This window comes from Lycium barbarum, chromosome 8 (assembly GCF_019175385.1).
Source record: "Lycium barbarum isolate Lr01 chromosome 8, ASM1917538v2, whole genome shotgun sequence".
Taxonomy (NCBI): domain Eukaryota; kingdom Viridiplantae; phylum Streptophyta; class Magnoliopsida; order Solanales; family Solanaceae; genus Lycium; species Lycium barbarum.
The window spans coordinates 55,837,175-55,855,976 of record NC_083344.1 but is presented as its reverse complement, the minus strand read 5'-3'; the positions used below and the strand labels follow the sequence as shown (position 1 = coordinate 55,855,976).

Here is an 18,802-nt window from a genome sequence, read left to right as displayed (position 1 = left end):
CTGATTTCACGGCTAGTGAAATTTTTTACGGTCCGTGAAAGTGTACCGTGAAATTGATGGGGTGGAAAATTTCCCCCTTTTTTTAAATAAAAGGGCCACGACTTTGGGGCTCATATTTCACCAAAATAGATTTCTCTATACCCTCTAAGCTCTCTCATTCACTCATAAACATCCTAAACTATTTTAAGCAGATATCATGATGCAAGAACGGAAATGAAAACAATAATAAAATGCAAGAAATAAAAGAGATAGATAATTTGACACAACTTAAGACCTAATTTAGCAACCAAAGTTATAGAAAACTAAGACCTCTAAATTAAGGACAAAAGAAACACCAAATTCCTAGGATGACCAAGAGGGATTTGGAATTCCCTAATAACCAATCCTCTCAACAATTACTCAATCAAAGGCTTCACAAGCTCTCAACTCTCAAGAGTTTTACAATAGAAAATATCAATATTCAAAATAGTCTAAGTCTTCCAAATGAAAGAAACTATTATTTATACTAAAGCTCAAAAGAAGACAACTACATTACAAATCTCTCTTGGTCAGGGCCTTGTAATGAAGTAAGGGCCTTGTTTGGGTGTCTTCTTTTGGGAAAAGAACTTCAAATTGCAAATCTTCAAGTAATAGCCACATTGCAAGCATGACCATCTTCAACCCTCTTCTCCAAACCATCCTCCCATGCTATCATGAACACTTGAAATGCCCGGGAAGGTTCTAGAATGTATTCAAGTACGTCCCTCCTCATGAACAATGCTTGTATAGATTGAAGTTCCCTCGCTTGGCTCCTTGTAAAAGGCCTTGATGCCACTCGGATTGTGTCATATCAAGCCATAAAATCCTCCACTAATTCATAGAAAGAGGTTGTTCTTGCTTCAACTTGGAGTTGTGGTGAATATGATATTGAGGAAAGTTGTGTGTGGATAAATTTCATCAAGTATAAGGTATGTTTTTCACTCTATTACTTATATTGAGTTCATTTGGAGGTTAGTAAGTCATAAGGGTGAAGAGAATCATGGTAGAAGGGTCATAAAATATTGTGTAGTAGTTTTTGGCTATGGGTGTAATTTGGAAGTAAATCTTGGGACTGATTTGAGTCTAATTTGAATATAAACTTTTGGATATGGTATTGTTGATGTTTTTATTGTTGTTTGGGAGTTGTTTTGGAGTTTGGAGGAAGTAGATGATATAGGGGAAATGCTGCCCAAATTTCGTTAGCCATTTAGTACTCTAGTTTGACCTTATAAGCATTTCAGCAACCTAACCTTAGTATGAATCATCTTGAATGTAGATTTACAAGCTTGGGAGGATAGACATTGAGTAGTTAAGGAGACGACAAGGTATGTTAAGGCTGTCCCTTTCTTTCTTAAGGCATGATCCTATTGTTATGAACTTACCCAAATGACATCCATAAGGTCCCTATTTCTAGAAATACTGGAAGCTTATGGTTCATGATGATATTATGATATTATTGATCTTTGTTTCATGATTATTGATCCTGTCTTATGGTTATTGCTCCTATTTATTGATGCTGAACTCATCTTATGGTTATTGTTCCTTTAAGGTGAGATATGTTCATGATGATTGATCCATAATGATAATTGGAGGTTACTGACCTTACGTGACTCCAATTGATACAAGACCAACTCCATCGAGCTTCATGAAGATGGAGTCTTTGAAGATCATGGGAGGTCCACATAGGATGGGCTTCAAGATATGGGAGATAGTTTGGATGGAAGTCTTTAAGAACGTCACATTCAAGATATGGAAGATAGCTTGGGAGGCTATTTGGAGAAGGATTCTATGCATGCAAAAGGGGCTAGTACTTAAATGCAAGCCTTTTCAACTTTCACTTCCATGGAAGACATCCAAACAAGGCCCTTACTTCATTAAGGGTATACTTGTAATAATGTAGTGTCTTCTTATTTCATTAGTATAAATAGCTAGTATTTTTATTTCATGGGGGAGATTTTGATGAATTGAAAAATATATTGAGTGTTTTAGGGTTATCTCTAGAGAGAGAAACTTGTGAGAGATGCCATGGATGGCTCTTGTTGAATCTTTAATTGTTGAGAGGTTGGTTGCCTTGAAATTCAATTCCCTTGAGGTCAACTTAAGAATTTTGTGTTTCTTTTGATGATAATTTAGAGGTCTTAGTTTTATATAACTTTGGTTGCTAAATTGAGTCTTAAGTTGTGTCAAATTATCTATCTTTTCTTTTCCTTTGTTTATCTTCTTAATTTCTCGTTTCCGCGTATCCATTATTGTATTAATTGGTATCAGAGCCTAAATTAGGTTTGTTTCAACAAATCTAGCTTGGGATTTGATTCTACAAAAAAAAATGATTTTTTTTCTTGTTGATTTTGTTGAATCTATTTTAGAGTAGAGTTTCTTAGTGTTTCTAGCGTCTAAATCTGCAATTTCGAGTTAATTTGGAGTTAGGGTTTGTGTTCCACCATTGTTGAGCTTCAAAGCTTCAAGAACAAGGTAAGTGGGTTTGAAGAAGGAGAAAAAAATTGAGGGTTCAAGTTGATTGGGGTTTGTTCTCTAGTTGGTAAGGACTCTAAATCTGAAATTTGGAGGTATTTGGCCAAGGATTGAAGGATCACCATTTTTGGAATTTGAAGCTTTGAAAACTTCAAGAACTTGAAAGTGGGTCTTGTTTAAGAAGGTGAATGTCACACCCCAATTCCGATAGGGCATGATGGCCACCCAACTCTTACTTAGAGCTGAGCGAACCCTCTGGCATTCACATAATGAAACTGGACATAAAAAAATTCAGAAATATAATAAAGTACTTTCCGTCAAACTATAGAAATTTGCGAACGATACTCAATTAATCAAAAACCGAGTAAGTCAAGCTGACATATCGGCCTACATGGTTGTTTTACTCAACGCATGACATCTTAACATACTAACCACAGGACACTGTCTACAAAGTCTCTAAGAGTAAACACATGAATCATATGAGTCGGGACAGGGCCCCGACGTACCAATACACACATAAGATAACCATAATGACTCGGCACTGCTCCAGGAAGAAAATGGAGTTTGCCAATCCTAGCTGATAGCCAACCATCCTTGCTGAATACTTTTACCTGCAAAACAATCCTGGACTGTGTGGCATGAACACAGTGCCCCCAGGCAAAGGGACGTCAGTACGAACAATGTACCGAGTATGTAAGTCAGCAGTAACCATAAAGAATGAGATATAAGCGATAATGAAAGTATGAGAAACCACCTGTAATATGAATAGCCCTAAAGGCAGAGAATAACCTTGTAAGTAGCCCCAAAAGCAATGACTAGAAATGTAAATATATACCATACCCGGCCCTTTAGTAAGGGACTCGGTGAAATATAAATATATACTGTACCCAGCCCTCTAGTGAGGGACTCGGTGAAGTAATCATATATATACCGTACCTGCCCCTCTAGTGTGGGACTCGATGAATAATGCAATGGAACTGTGCACGAATACATACCCGGCCCGGGACTCGGTGAAATGATGTAATAACGTTATGCACGATTAGAATATCAGGAGCAACCATATACAAACTAAATCATCATCTGAGACTCAATAGAATAATTAGAATGAACCAACACTTGAGAATCAAAGACAACTGTCATGTCAAGTACTGCTGAGAACTAGAATTCATTGGAATTATGTACGTTCATCGTCCGCACGTTTTATGTAATTCATGCCAAAAAAAGAGAGAAGGGATTGCCTTATCATACCTGACAATCTACCTAATCACCCAACGTCCACTCCTTGAGTCTGTATGTCTACAATCACGATAATAATATCACAATTAGACCATTTACACCACTTACTATCTAATTTGTAGACGAACGAAACTTAATGAAATTCGGGCAGCATTTCCTCTATAAACTGGACAATCCCGAAAATCCAATTCAATTGAATCATCAACAACAGTACCAACCATTATTATACATCATAACTCAGGTGATTCCATCCATTTAATCCAACTAAAACAGCCCCCGATCCATAAATCTCAACAAAGCAACAAACGAGTTTATAACGCTATTTTCTCCGTTCTAATCCGTTAAAACCCTAATTAAACTTATTAACAATGAAAAAGGGACCTTAATATTACCTTAAGTATGCAGCAACCACGTCAACACTCCTCTTTTTGGCTGATTTTTAGCTCAAACTGAAGGCAACGCGACGCACAACGCTTTTCTCTTCATGAGCTTCGGGATTCGGGGCTCGGATTTTGATCAAAATGGCTTTCTTAGCCTAGACGTTCTCTCCCTGATACAAGACCAACTCCATTGAGCTTCATGAAGTTGGATTCTTTGAAGATCATGGGAGTTCCACATAGGATGGCCTTCAAGATATGGGAGATAGCTTGGATGGAAGGCTTCAAGAACATCACATTCAAGATATGGAAGAGAGCTTGTGAGGCTATTTGGAGAAGGAGGATATGCATGCAAAAGGGGCTAGTACGTAAATGCAAGCCTTTTCAAGTTTCACTTCCATGGAAGACATCCAAACAAGGCCCTTACTTCATTAAGGGTATAATTGTAATAATGTAGTGTCATCTTTATTTCATTAGTATAAATAGCTAGTATTTTTATTTTATGGGAGGAGGCTTTTGATGAATGAATGAATATTTTGAGTGTTTTAGGGTTATCTCTAGAGAGAGAAACTTGTGAGAGGCCTTTGGTAGGATCTTGTTGAATCTTGTATTGTTGAGAGGTTGGTTGCTTGGGAATTCAATTCCCTTGAGGTCAACTTAAGAATTTGGTGTTTCTTTTGATGATAATTTCGAGGTCTTAGATTTATATAACTTTGGTTGCTAAATTGAATATTAAGTTGTGTTAAATTAGCTATATTTTCTTTTCCTTTTGTTTATCTTTTAATTTCTCGTTTCCGCGTATCCGTTCTTGTATCAATTGGCATCAGAGCTTAGCTTAGGTTTGTTCTATCAAATCTAGTCTTGGGTTTTGATTCAACACAAAAAAAAACTAAATTCAAAAAAAACAAATCTCTTATTTTCTTTTTGATTTTGTTGAATATAGTGTTAGATTTGAGTTCCTTAGAATTTTAGTGTTTCAAATCTGAAGTTTTGAGTCATTCCAAGTTGTTTTGAGATTTTCACCATTGTTGAGTTGAAGAACTTGAAGTGGGTCTTGTTGATTTGGGTAAAATTGGGACTTGAAACTTATTGGGCTTTGTTCTACAAGTCTTGGGGAGTCTAAATCTGAAAACTGAAGGAAAAACAAGTTGATTTGAAGGTAGCTGGAAATTTGAAATTGTTGGTGTTCTTGAAGATCTTCAAATCTTCATAGGGAAGAAGACTCTCCAAAAGGGCATTTAATCCAAAGTTTTCAAGTAAAGATTTGGGAAAAGTGTTTTTCTAACCTAAAAGGGTAAATACTAGGTTGAGTGGACCCAGGAACGTCATCAGATCCAAGAAATTTGGTCCAAAATTCGAGAAGTTCGAGTTCAACCCGAAAAATCAATGAAGCTGGGAACATTGCAAATTACGGACCGTAAATCACAATACGGACCGTAATCTGGGGTCGTAAACTTGGATCTTGAAATAGTAGCTCACTGGAATTTGGCAACATCATTAAATACGGATCGTAAACCAAAAATACGGACCATAAACCCAATATATGGATTGTAAACTATAATACGGACTGTAAATCACAATACGGACTGTATTCCCCAACCGTATAAAAGGACCAAGGATTGGAGCATTCTGCCTAGGAATGACATCGTTAAATACGGACCGTAAACCACAATACGGCCCGTATCTTGTGTGTCGTAAAAGGCAAGGAACCTTCTGTTTTGGGCATCACTAAATACGGACACGAAATACGGACCGTAAACCACAATACGGACCGTATTTTGTCAAGCTCAAACCGTATACTCAAGGTACCTTTTCAATTACATATTTCATTTCAACCCACTTCCATTTCTCAAAAAAATTCTCGATCCTTAGTTGTTGGTCTTGTGTCCCTAGTCCTTTGGTAGGAAAAAAAAAGAGTATAGAAATTTAAAAATTTCCGTTATTTCAAATTGATACCTTGGATCAATTGGGGCTTCCCGGTCGTGTTTTCAAGTTACCACCTACCCGTGCCCGAAATTTTAGTTATTTTACGATTTTTACATTCCATTTTCTTGTGTCTCTCAACTAGTAGCCATTTAGTAGTTGTTCCTACTTGTGTTTGCTAGTTCTTGTGTATGCATTTCTTTCGTGCCAATTCTTTCGTGCTTTTCTTTGTTTTTGCTTTGTTGTTAATTTCATGGTTAAAGTCCGTTGGATTGAATTGAGTCGTCCGTCTTTCTTCGAGTCTAACAAGAATCCATTCCGACCTCAAGTAGCAATTGTGCACCTTGCAAGCAACCGAATCCAATCGAGAATCAACATCAGCCAATCCATTTGAGAAGTAAAAGGCAAGAGCGTGTGAGTTCATTTGAGTGGTGCTAGCCCAGCACAAACGAGTGTAAACATGAGTGTGGTGAGGTTTCTTTACTACTAACGTGTTTTCTAAGTGTTCTTTGTAGGTACTTCTCCATGGATTCCGATTCATATGGTGGCGATTATGATTGTTATGATGATGATGGTTGTAGTTATGAAAGGGAGGACTATGGGAGCTATCAAGAGTGTGACGATGGGGAATATGAGGGCTATATGGGGAATGGTGATCATGAGGAAGTTCGAGGAGAGAATTACCATTTTGAAGGAGAATATGAAGAGAGTGGTACTCATGTGTCTCATGAGGAAGATGGGGATGAAGAAGAAACTTGTTATGCTTCACATGATGAAGGTGAAGGTTCTTATGCTATACATCATGAAGATGAAGATGACTCGAGGTATGATTCTCCTTCACACGTATCTTATGCGGCTTATGGGGAAAATCCTTATACAAATAGGACTCGTGGAGGGTATGTCTATGAAGGTAGTGGAAGTGCTAATGTTAATTATGGAAGGACTTCTAGTGGGCATGCATATGCTTCTTCTTGTAGTACTTCCTATCCTAAGCAAAGTGGAATGAGTGGGAATGTGAGTACTAGTTGGAGTCGTCCTATGCAAAAGAAGGTGGTTCCAAAGAGGCGATTCATGGAGACCAAGGTAAACCTTTATGGTAGAGAGGGAATTCTTGTTCTTGATGACAATTGTTACACCAACTTCATCACCCCTCGTGCGGTGGAAGATGTTAAGGTTACCTTGTCTGATCAGGCAAAACCCTTATGATGATGAGGGAAGATATTGGGTTGATAGGAGGGTGATGATATCCATTTCACTTGGCGAGTACTAAGAAGAGGTTTGGTGTGATCTGCTTCCAATGGATAATTGTCATGTATGTTTAGGAGTCCCTTGGTTACAAAAGCATGGAATCCCACATGAACAAGATTGGCATTGATTTGTTGTGGACAAGAAAGGAAAATTTCTCTTTCCATGCATACTTACTAGGAAGAGTCCAAGTGCAAAAGTGCGAGATACCCATGTGAAATGGCCTACCTTGGCGTGGGAAGCTAGTGGAGAAGAATATGAGAAATGGGAGTCCATAATAGATGAAATCTTCGCTAGCTACAACTATTCACAACAAATGAAGATGGACTTAGTCGTTCAAACTTTTGACTCAAAGCTTGTCAAATATTGGGAGTATGTGAAAAGTTGTGGGAGACGAGTGAGTAGTCCAATCAAGACTTGGGAGGACATGAAAAGGATATTAAGAAGCCAATATCCCAAGCCACATGTGAGAAGAAATGAATATTTGAGGGGTACCTCTTTTGAGAGAACCCCATGCTTGAAGGCAAGGACGGCGGCGACAACCATTCCTTCCATTGGTCAAAGGAGCTTGCATGAACACCAAGGTAAGATCACTTATCCTTATACTCCTACATCTTTGTGTGATTTTAATGTCAAGTAAAGTATGAAAGTTAGTTTACCTTACGTTAAGCCTAATGCTTCTTTGTCGTGTATTGGTAATGCCATTGTTGAAAGTGTCCCCACACTAGTTGATCCTATTGATGACCGAATTAATCTTCCTTGTAAGGTTGATTTGTGTCCACCTAGTGTTGACACTTGTGCTTTGAATGATAGTGCATTATTGAATGAAGGTGCTCAAACACCAGGTGATCCTTTAGATGACCAAGTTGATTCTGTTACATCCCGTAATTTCGCATATTCGGAAAATTTGAAATAATTGCGACTTGTAAGAGGTAAAGCAATATTTTGATTATAGTTGGTATATACGTTGCACATGAAAACTATTGGTGCGGAAATATCGAGGAAGGCTAAGGGCAAAATTGGAATTTTGAAAATCTATTTTATGAATTACCACAAGTGGGCTTGGGAATAAAAAGGAAGGAAAATAAAATTTTGGGCTTGGAAATTGGCCAAGGGGTGGCCGGTTGGGCCTTGGCCCATAGAGGGCCAAAGTGTGTAATTAAATAAATAAAGGGGGCTATGTATCCATCATCCAATACACTAGAAGTTTCAAGAAATCAAAGAGAGAAAGAGAGAGCAAGAGGGGACGGCAAGAGCAAGAGAGAAAAAGAAAAAAAAAATCTTGGAGCCTTAATCTTTGGTTTAAAAATTTCTTTCATCTTGAATTCTTGCTAAGTGCAAGACTCTCTACAACTTGGTATAATTATTTTGGCATGAAAGACACTTTGGTGGCAAGTGAAGAATTTGAAGAAAAGGTAAGATTCTATCTTTTATGAAAGATTTACATATGTTATAGTGAGTAGAATGTAATAAAAAAAAATCGTAGAAATGTTGTGTGTTGTGTGCAAGCCGTGTGGTGTGATGTGTGTATGTGGCCGTGTATGTGTGTAGTGTGGGGAAGAAGAGAAACAATATTTATGTAGTAATTTGGTTGTTGTTAATATGTATTCTATGGTGAAAATGAGAATTTGATGATTTAGGTTGAGGTTGTGATGATTGTGGGCTGATTTGGAAGCCACCATGGTCATTAATGTAGTTCTTGAATTTGTGGGAATAACATTGCTAACGTATGAATTGTTGTTGTAGTTTATGAATTAGAAAGAAGAAAATGCGTCGTCGTAGTTTTGTTGCATTTATGGAGATTTTGGGTGGAATATGGGGCTGGTGAGATTGTTTGAATATTTTGTAGATTGTTTGAAATGTTCTTGAATTGGGTTGAATGATCTTGAATTAGTATTTGAATGTATGAGCAAACTTGAATTGAATATAATTGAGATGTCGTCGAAGTTGTAAAACGAAGTTGCCAATATTAGTATGTGTTCTGAATCGATGGTGAATATTGTTAGAATAATTATTGGTATTGTTGTGGATATTGTGGCCGAGTTAAATTCTCGGATTTGTTATTGTATTTTTGGCCGAGTTGAATTCTCGGGGATGGCGCATTTACAGGGGAAATGCTGCCGAAATTTCTGTGGGAAAAGGTGTTGGTTGGAATTGAATTCTTAAGTGTTTGTACCTAATGTTTGGTGCGCATTAATGTTGTTGTAGATTTTGTGGAGCCAAGAGCTTGATTTCGGATTTGCATAGAGAGCGGGCAAGGTATGTAAGGCTTACCTTTCTTTCCTTCGGCATGATCTTTGAAATAAACAAATAACATATATGTATGTCTCTAAAGAAAAAATTCTATTCTTAGAGCCACTAGGATGACCATCGTCTTTGACTTCCATAAGTAATCCATATGGTTTGATATGTATATATATATATATATGATGACGTTCGAAGAATTTAGTTGGTATGTTTCCGAACGTGGTACGAAAGCAAACCGATATGACTTAGGTCTTGGATAAATAATTGGATATGTACATATGGTTCTAGAGTCTCCATTCGGTTCGACCCATAATGATATTGGAAAGTTACTTAATATGTTGTTACTTGAATTTCCAAACACGGCTTATGAAATGTTGTTAGAAGGCCCCGTACTTCAAAGGTTCTATTTAGTAAGCTCCGAGTTTGTCTACGATCCCCATTGGTCTATAGATACGAACATACGTAGTACGGTTAAGATTATGGCATAATGGAGTAATAAGCTAAGTGTAAGAATTCATAACCTTAAGATAATCTTGTAAGTACTAATGTCTTTAACTTTTGTATACAATTTCGGCACTAATACGTTATATCCGTGAATCGGGCAGTACGTTCCGCAGCAACACATTGTATGATATCCTATGAGTATGTATGTGTGAATCCGTTACATATGTATATGATATATGATGTCAGTACATTGATATGACTAAAGTTTGATTATTAAATGCTAGCACGTCGATTATTCTACCGAGCCTTTGACAGTCTTTGATACGTACGTACGATTCCAAGAGTTCTATTTGGTTTGGTCCATAACCATATCTAGAAGGTAGTCAACCTAATTACGGCTTTGATTTTCCAAGAAGAGCTTCTGAAACGATTGTAGAGCGTTCTGTACTTCAAACGCTCGTAACTTTTGTATACTAATTCTGATTGACCCGAAACTTGTTCTGAACCTTCATATGTCGATAAGTATGTTGTATCTCGGGTCTTGATTTACGAGTATATGGTTTCGTACTATTCTGTTCGTGCAAGTTTGATATGTCTATTCACTGAGCCCGGGCCAGGACATGTTATCGTGCGTACTTCTTTGCATTATTCACCGAGTCCCTCTCACTTGCGGGCCGGGACACGTTATATGTATATTGAATGTGATGATATGATGATACAGGGGTGGTTGCCAGGATGGCACGTGATGACTTTATCCACCGAGACCCGCAATAGAGGGCCGGGACACGTTATGTACATATATATGACATATGACTCTACCATGCATGATTCTATCTACCGAGTCCCTTAGAAAAGGGCCGGGACACGTTATGTATACATATGATATATGACTCTGCCATACATGATCCTATGCACCGAGTCCCTCACAAAAAAGGGCCGGGACACATTATACGAATATATGGTATGTGATGTTGATATGTCTGACCTTATTCACCGAGTCCCTTACTAAAGGGGCCGGAACACGTCGTATATATGCAGGTATGTATATGTATATGTATATGATTCATGACTTGAGAGATATTACTCCGTTACCTAAGAGAAAACGTAATGATGCTTTTATACAGTTTTACGGGTTCTGTAAAGTTTCCATTTCTGACTTTGTTTCTTCGTTCTATACGTCATGCCTTACATACTCGGTACATTTTCCGTACTGACCCCCTTTCTTCAGGGGCTGCGTTTCATGCCCGCAGGTACAGACACAGGTGATCCACCACTGTAGGCTCCACTTCCTGCTATTTTCGGAGTACTTCCTTTTGATCCGGAGTCTACTTTTGGTACATACATCTTTTGTTATGTATATATTTCTGTATATCTGACTATTTGGGTACGGCGGGGCCCTGTCCCGTCATATGATTCTGTCGGTCTGTTTAGAGGTCTGTGGACATGTGTGTGGGTTTGGGTCTTTCTGTTCGGATGTGTGTATATGATGTGTTTGGGCGATCCCATTCGCCGCGGCGGCCGGTCCGCATATGTTTACATGTTGCCTTGTTGGCCGGTGTGGCCTTTGTTGGTATTTTCTATGCGCAGGGTTATTTTGGATAGCCTGTAAAACAAAGGAAACTCTGCCGAATTTTTTTTGGAAATTATCTAAATTTAGAATATAGCCTTGTCGGCTTCTGTTATATACTTGAATGCATTTGATAGATGGGTTTGGGTGCCCAGATCGGGCACTAGTCACGGCCTACGGGGCTGGGTCGTGACAAAAGTGGTATCAGAGCAGTTTGTCCTCGGAATGTCTACAGGCCGTGTCTTGTAGAGTCTTGTTTATCGGTGTGTTGTGCACCACATCTATAAACAGGAGGCTACAGGACATTTAGGATGTTGCCCTTTCTTTGGATCTTAGATCGTGCCATAGAGCTATGCTATTAGGATGATTCTGTTCTGATCGGTTGTTGTGTTTTTCAGCGATGACTCCGAAGAAGGCTACGGCTGCCCAGAAGGGTAAGGTGATGGTCAGAGAGACCAGTCAGGCGCAGCGAGTTACCCGGGCTCATGTTCAGGATTTGCCCGAGGTTGTATCCCACTCAGAAGGATTTGCCACACCACCGACGGAGCCTAGAGCAGGTCCATCAGCAGCTCCAGGGGCCGGAGTACCCGCACCCGAGCCTCCAGCTCCTCAGCCAGGGGCGGAGGACAGGACGCTGAGGGAGGCTGTGCAGTTATTGACCACACTGGTAGCGGGGCAGGCTCGCAGACGCGGGCGGAGAGATGAGGATGATGATAACAGGCGTGACAGCCTGAGGGTTCGAAAGTTCCTATTATGTGGACCCCCATGACTTTATTCGGGGGATGCGGCGCTCACTAGATTTGGTCAGGGCTTCAGAGACTGAGTCTGTTGAGTTGGCTTCGCATAGACTACGGGATGTTGCTGCTCACTGGTATGAGTCCTGGGAGCTATCCAGGGGTGAGGGTGCTTCCCTAGCTACATGGGATGAGTTCGTGGCTGCTTTTACCCGCCACTTTTTGCCACCAGAGTTACGACGGGCGCGGGTTGATCGATTTTAGCATCTGCAGCAGAGGGGTCGGAGTGTTCGTGAGTATAATTTGGAGTTTGATTCTCTGGCCCGGTATGCACCTGCTATAGTAGCAGATATGACTGACCGGATGCACCGATACGTGATGGGGTTAGACCGCTATTTGATTGATGGCTGCATGGCGGTGGCTTTGCAGACAGACATGGATATCGCCCGGCTACAGGCCTATGCTCAGGGTATGGAAGACCGACACAGGGCTGATTATCCTAGTAGGGATCGAGACAGGAGGTCGCCCAAGAGGGCCCGGTCCACAGGATACTCTGGAGAGTTTCGAGGCGGCCAGCCTCGACAGTATGTTAGACAGTCTACTCAGCCAGCGCAAAGTGCACCCCCACGGTCTACCGGTGAGAGATTTGATAGTGTGGGATATTCAGGAGCGGGCCAGAGCTCCAGGGCCCCGGATTCGCAGCAGAGCAGAGAGTTTGGTCAGACGAGGATGTCTATGCCGCAGTGCCCTCGGTGCGGCAAGCGTCACCCGGGGGAGTGTCGTCTCGTCACTGGTGCCTGTTTTTCGTGTGGCCGCGAGGGCCATATTATGAGGTAGTGCCCATTTAGAGGTGGTCCAGGTGGTTCAGTCCAGCTCACCGGATCAGTTGCTGGATCATCTTCTCCTTCTGTAGCTATGCGGCCGGCACCGGCAGGTTGCGGTAGAGGTCGAGGTGGAGCTCCCAGTTCCAGCGGTCCTTCGAACCGCTTGTATGCGTTGGCCAACCGACAGGATCAGGAGACGCCACCAGATGCAGTTACAGGTATATTACTTGCTTTCTTATGAAATGTATATGCACGAATGGATATAATTTTTCCCCTGGTTGCTAATAGAATTGGAATAAGACCCAAATTGATAAGACTGTCTGAGGTAGTCGTGTATGCAGGTAAAAAGTGAATGTTGAGAATTTGAAAAGACGAACTCGGTAATTACATGATTAGAAAAATAAAAGGGCCCCCTCTCTAGATCGCGGTGGGCCCCAGCAACCAGTGTTGCGATAAATGAGAGACAACAGCTGAACGAAATTCAAGAGACAAGTAAAGGATGTGCACCAGATGTTATGAAATAAACTGATACTGATCCCATCACAATAAGGTTAGGGGATTTTGATACAACGATATTTGGAAAGAAAACAAAATAAGTAAATGGAAGACAAGGAGATAGCAATCGTAATGTTCGAAAAAAAAATTTTGAAGGAAAGGAGGGAACCTCCCCAAAGTATTACGAGACCCCCTAAGTTCAGTTGAACATTCGAGGACGAATGTTCTAAAAGGGGGGAAGGATGTTACATCCCGTAATTTTGCATATTCGGAAAATTTGAAATAATTGCGACTTGTAAGAGGTAAAGCAATATTTTGATTTTAGTTGGTATATACGTTGCTCATGAAAAAAATTGGTGCGGAAATATCGAGGAAGGCTAAGGGCAAAATTGGAATTTTGAAAATCTATTTTATGAATTACCACAAGTGGGCTTGGGAATAAAAAGGAAGGAAAATAAAATTTTGGGCTTGGAAATTGGCCAAGGGGTGGCCGGTTGGGCCTTGGCCCATAGAGGGCCAAAGTGTGTAATTAAATAAATAAAGGGGGCTATGTATCCATCATCCAATACACTAGAAGTTTCAAGAAATCAAAGAGAGAAAGAGAGAGCAAGAGGGGACGGCTAGAGCAAGAGAGAAAAAGAAAAAAAAAATCTTGGAGCCTTAATCTTTGGTTTAAAATTTTCTTTCATCTTGAATTCTTGCTAAGTGCAAGACTCTCTACAACTTGGTATAATTATTTTGGCAAGAAAGACACTTTGGTGGCAAGTGAAGAATTTGAAGAAAAGGTAAGATTCTATCTTTTATGAAAGATTTACATATGTTATAGTGAGTAGAATGTAATAAAAAAAAATCGTAGAAATGTTGTGTGTTGTGTGCAAGCCGTGTGGTGTGATATGTGTATGTGGCCGTGTATGTGTGTAGTGTGGGGAAGAAGAGAAACAATTTTTATGTAGTAATTTGGTTGTTGTTAATATGTATTCTATGGTGAAAATGACAATTTGATGATTTAAGTTGAGGTTGTGATGATTGTGGGCTGATTTGGAAGCCACCATGGTCATTAATGTAGTTCTTGAATTTGTGGGAATAACATTGCTAACGTATGAATTGTTGTTGTAGTTTATGAATTAGAAAGAAGAAAATGCGTCGTCATAGTTTTGTTGCATTTATGGAGATTTTGGGTGGAATATGGGGTTGGTGAGATTGTTTGAATATTTTGTAGATTGTTTGAAATGTTCTTGAATTGGGTTGAATGATCTTGAATTAGTATTTGAATGTATGAGCAAACTTGAATTGAATATAATTGAGATGCCGTCGAAGTTGTAAAACGAAGTTGCCAATATTAGTATGTGTTCTGAATCGATGGTGAATATTGTTAGAATAATTATTGGTATTGTTGTGGATATTGTGGCCGAGTTAAATTCTCGGATTTGTTATTGTATTTTTGGCCGAGTTGAATTCTCGGGGATGGCGCATTTACAGGGGAAATGCTGCCGAAATTTCTGTGGGAAAAGGTGTTGGTTGGAATTGAATTCTTAAGTGTTTGTACCTAATGTTTGGTGCGCATTAATGTTGTTGCAGATTTTGTGGAGCCAAGAGCTTGATTTCGGATTTGCGTAGAGAGCGGGCAAGGTATGTAAGGCTTACCTTTCTTTCCTTCGGCATGATCTTTGAAATAAACAAATAACATATATGTATGTCTCTAAAGAAAAAATTCTATTCTTAGAGCCACTAGGATGGCCATAGACTTTGACTTCCATAAGTAATCCATATGGTTTGATATGTATATATATATATATATATATATATATATATATATATATATGATGACGTTCGAAGAATTTAGTTGGTATGTTTCCGAACGTGGTACGAAAGCAAACCGATATGACTTAGGTCTTGGATAAATAATTGGATATGTACATATGGTTCTAGAGTCTCCATTCGGTTCGACCCATAATGATATTGGAAAGTTACTTAATATGTTGTTACTTGAATTTCCAAACACGGCTTACGAAATGTTGTTAGAAGGCCCCGTACTTCAAAGGTTCTATTTAGTAAGCTCCGAGTTTGTCTACGATCCCCATTGGTCTATAGATACGAACATACGTAGTACAGTTAAGATTATGGCATAATGGAGTAATAAGCTAAGTATAAGAATTCATAACCTTAAGATAATCTTCTAAGTACTAATGTCTTTAACTTTTGTATACAATTTCGGCACTAATACGTTATATCCGTGAATCGGGCAGTACGTTCCGCAGCAACACATTGTATGATATCCTATGAGTATGTATGTGTGAATCCGTTACATATGTATATGATATATGATGTCAGTACATTGATATGACTAAAGTTTGATTATTAAATGCAAGCACGTCGATTATTCTACCGAGCCTTTGACAGTCTTTGATAAGTACGTACGATTCCAAGAGTTCTATTTGGTTTGGTCCATAACCATATCTAGAAGGTAGTCAACCTAATTACGGCTTTGATTTTCCAAGAAGAGCTTCTGAAACGATTGTAGAGCGTTCTGTACTTCAAATGCTCGTAACTTTTGTATACTAATTCTGATTGACCCGAAACTTGTTCTGAACCTTCATATGTCGATAAGTATGTTGTATCTCGGGTCTTGATTTACGAGTATATGGTTTCGTACTATTCTGTTCATGCAAGCTTGATATGTCTATTCACTGAACCCGGGCCAGGACATGTTATCGTGCGTACTTCTTTGCATTATTCACCGAGTCCCTCTCACTTGCGGGCCGGGACATGTTATATGTATATGCATGTGATGATATGATGATACAGGGGTGGTGGCCAGGATGGCACGTGATGACTTTATCCACCGAGACCCGCAATAGAGGGCCGGGACACGTTATGTACATATATATGACATATGACTCTACCATGCATGATTCTATCTACCGAGTCCCTTAGAAAAGGGTCGGGACACATTATGTATACATATGATATATGACTCTGCCATACATGATCCTATGCACCGAGTCCCTCACAAAAAAGGGCCGGGACACATTATACGAATATATGGTATGTGATGTTGATATGTCTGACCTTATTCACCGAGTCCCTTACTAAAGGGACCGGAACACGTCGTATATATGCAGGTATGTATATGTATATGTATATGATTCATGACTTGAGAGATATTACTCCGTTACCTAAGAGAAAACGTAATGATGCTTTTATACAGTTTTACGGGTTCTGTAAAGTTTCCATTTCTGACTATGTTTCTTCGTTCTATACGTCATGCCTTACATACTCGGTACATTTTCCGTACTGACCCCCTTTCTTCGGGGGCTGCGTTTCATGCCCGCAGGTACAGACACAGGTGATCCACCACTGTAGGCTCCACTTCCTGCTATTTTCGGAGTACTTCCTTTTGATCCGGAGTGTTATATCCTGCATTTTCGAACGTCGAATTATTTGTAAGCTGAGGTGGGGCCCACACATCAAGTTTTTTTGGGACATGTGAAAAGTTATATGAATCGTATATGTAAAGTTAAACACAACCCGTGAAGGGCCCTGGGGCCAAATCAAAGTGGAAGCCCTCCAAACGAATATTTTTAAGAAAACGTTTTCGGATGACCTGACTTGGAAGGGAAAAAACGGCATTATAAGTTTGGAATTTGGGAAAACGCCCAGAAATAAAAGTTGTAGATAATTGAAATAGCTTTCCAACGGTAGGTCGTGGGCTCCCAGGCGACGTCGGTAAAGGAGATATGGACGTTTTAAGGTCGAAAGGTCAAGCTGGGCAGTGAAATAGGCCCAACCCGATTCCAATTCGGGTCAGGCCCATTACCCACGCTTTTAATAGAAAAAAAATCAGTTTCTCTCCCTCATTTTCAGATCAAGAAACCTGGAAAACTCTAGAGAAAATGAGAGAGGAGAGCCTAGAGAAAAAAAATCATTTTTTGACCAAAATCGGAGCCCCGAATCCCGAAGCCCATGAAGAGAAAAGTGTTCTACGTCGCGTTGCCTTCGATTTGAGCTAAAAATCAACTAAAAATAAGAGGGTGGACGTGGTGGATGTGCACTTAAGGTATGAATAAGGCTTTTTTTTTATTGTTAACAAGTTTATTTAGAGTTTTAACGGATTAGAACGAAGAAATAACGTGATAAATTTGTTTGTTGGTATGGCTGAATTGTAGAATGGGGTTTGAAGAAAATTTTGGATGAAAACAAATGTATTTAACTTGTAAAATGTGGAGGATGTTGTTATTGATGTTGTTAGTGTTAATTTTGACCTCTTTGCGAAATTATTAAATAGTTATATCGCGAATTGGTTGGTTGGGAAAATTTGAAAAATAATGTGCGGGCTGTTTTACGGCATATGTTGGTATTGATTTGGAAGTGTGAAGTCGAAATGAGGATTATTGCATTATGTCGTAAAGTAGACTAATTGCGTATATTGTGAATTATGAAAATTGTTGATGTTGTTGATGTTGTTGATGTTGTTGTTGTTGGTTGTGATGAGCCGAGTTGACTCTCGGGGAGGCTATATGTATAGGGGAAATGTTGCCGAAATTTCGGTAGGCAAGTAATAAAATTTTGATTCTTAAAGGCTTGAATTTGATAATTGGTAAACATGACCATTTGTAGATTTTGGACGAAATTGGAAGTGAAGCTAAGCGAGCATAAGGCGCAATCGAGGTATGTAAAGCTTACCCCTTCATTCTTAGGCATGTTTTGAACATAATAGGCTCGGCCGCGAGCCTTAGATACGACTCCGTTCCTCGGAATTCGAGATGGAAATCCGCCCCAATTCCTTCAGTGAGATTGAATCATTTTCCTTATAACTTGTCTTCAAAGTGAGCTTTAAGTATGCAACCTTCCTAAACGGAGTCGGAATACTTCCAAATGATTATGGACGACCTCATAAGGTCTACTATCTGTAATTTACGTACGTCTCCTCGGGTTGGCCCGAGGTGGGCCCTCAAGGCCCGATACTTTCTGTATAACTTTAACTACTTTGTTTCTGTCCGACTTTCTCAGACAACATCTGGACTATTATTCTGATCATGATATGACTACTTTTTATATAAATTTTACAAAATGGCTTTGACATCTGAAAATCTGATTCTGGTAATAATCCGTCGTGCCTTCCCAAGCAGGATATAGGCGCATATTATGAACGCTATCCGAATACCCTGATTTGACTCGCCATTTGGCCTACTTCAGTTTGATTGAGTCGGTATAACGATC

General features: G+C 39.5%; 1 long non-coding RNA gene across 1 annotated transcript; it reads left to right on the top strand.

Moving 5' to 3' along the window:
• Window positions 1–14,093: 14,093 nt before the first annotated feature.
• LOC132605083 (uncharacterized) lies at window positions 14,094–16,990 on the top strand. The gene is made up of 3 exons (XR_009569019.1): window positions 14,094–14,367; window positions 15,161–15,211; window positions 16,917–16,990. It is a non-coding gene; the product is annotated as an uncharacterized LOC132605083 (long non-coding RNA).
• The last annotated feature ends 1,812 nt before the right edge of the window (window positions 16,991–18,802 follow it).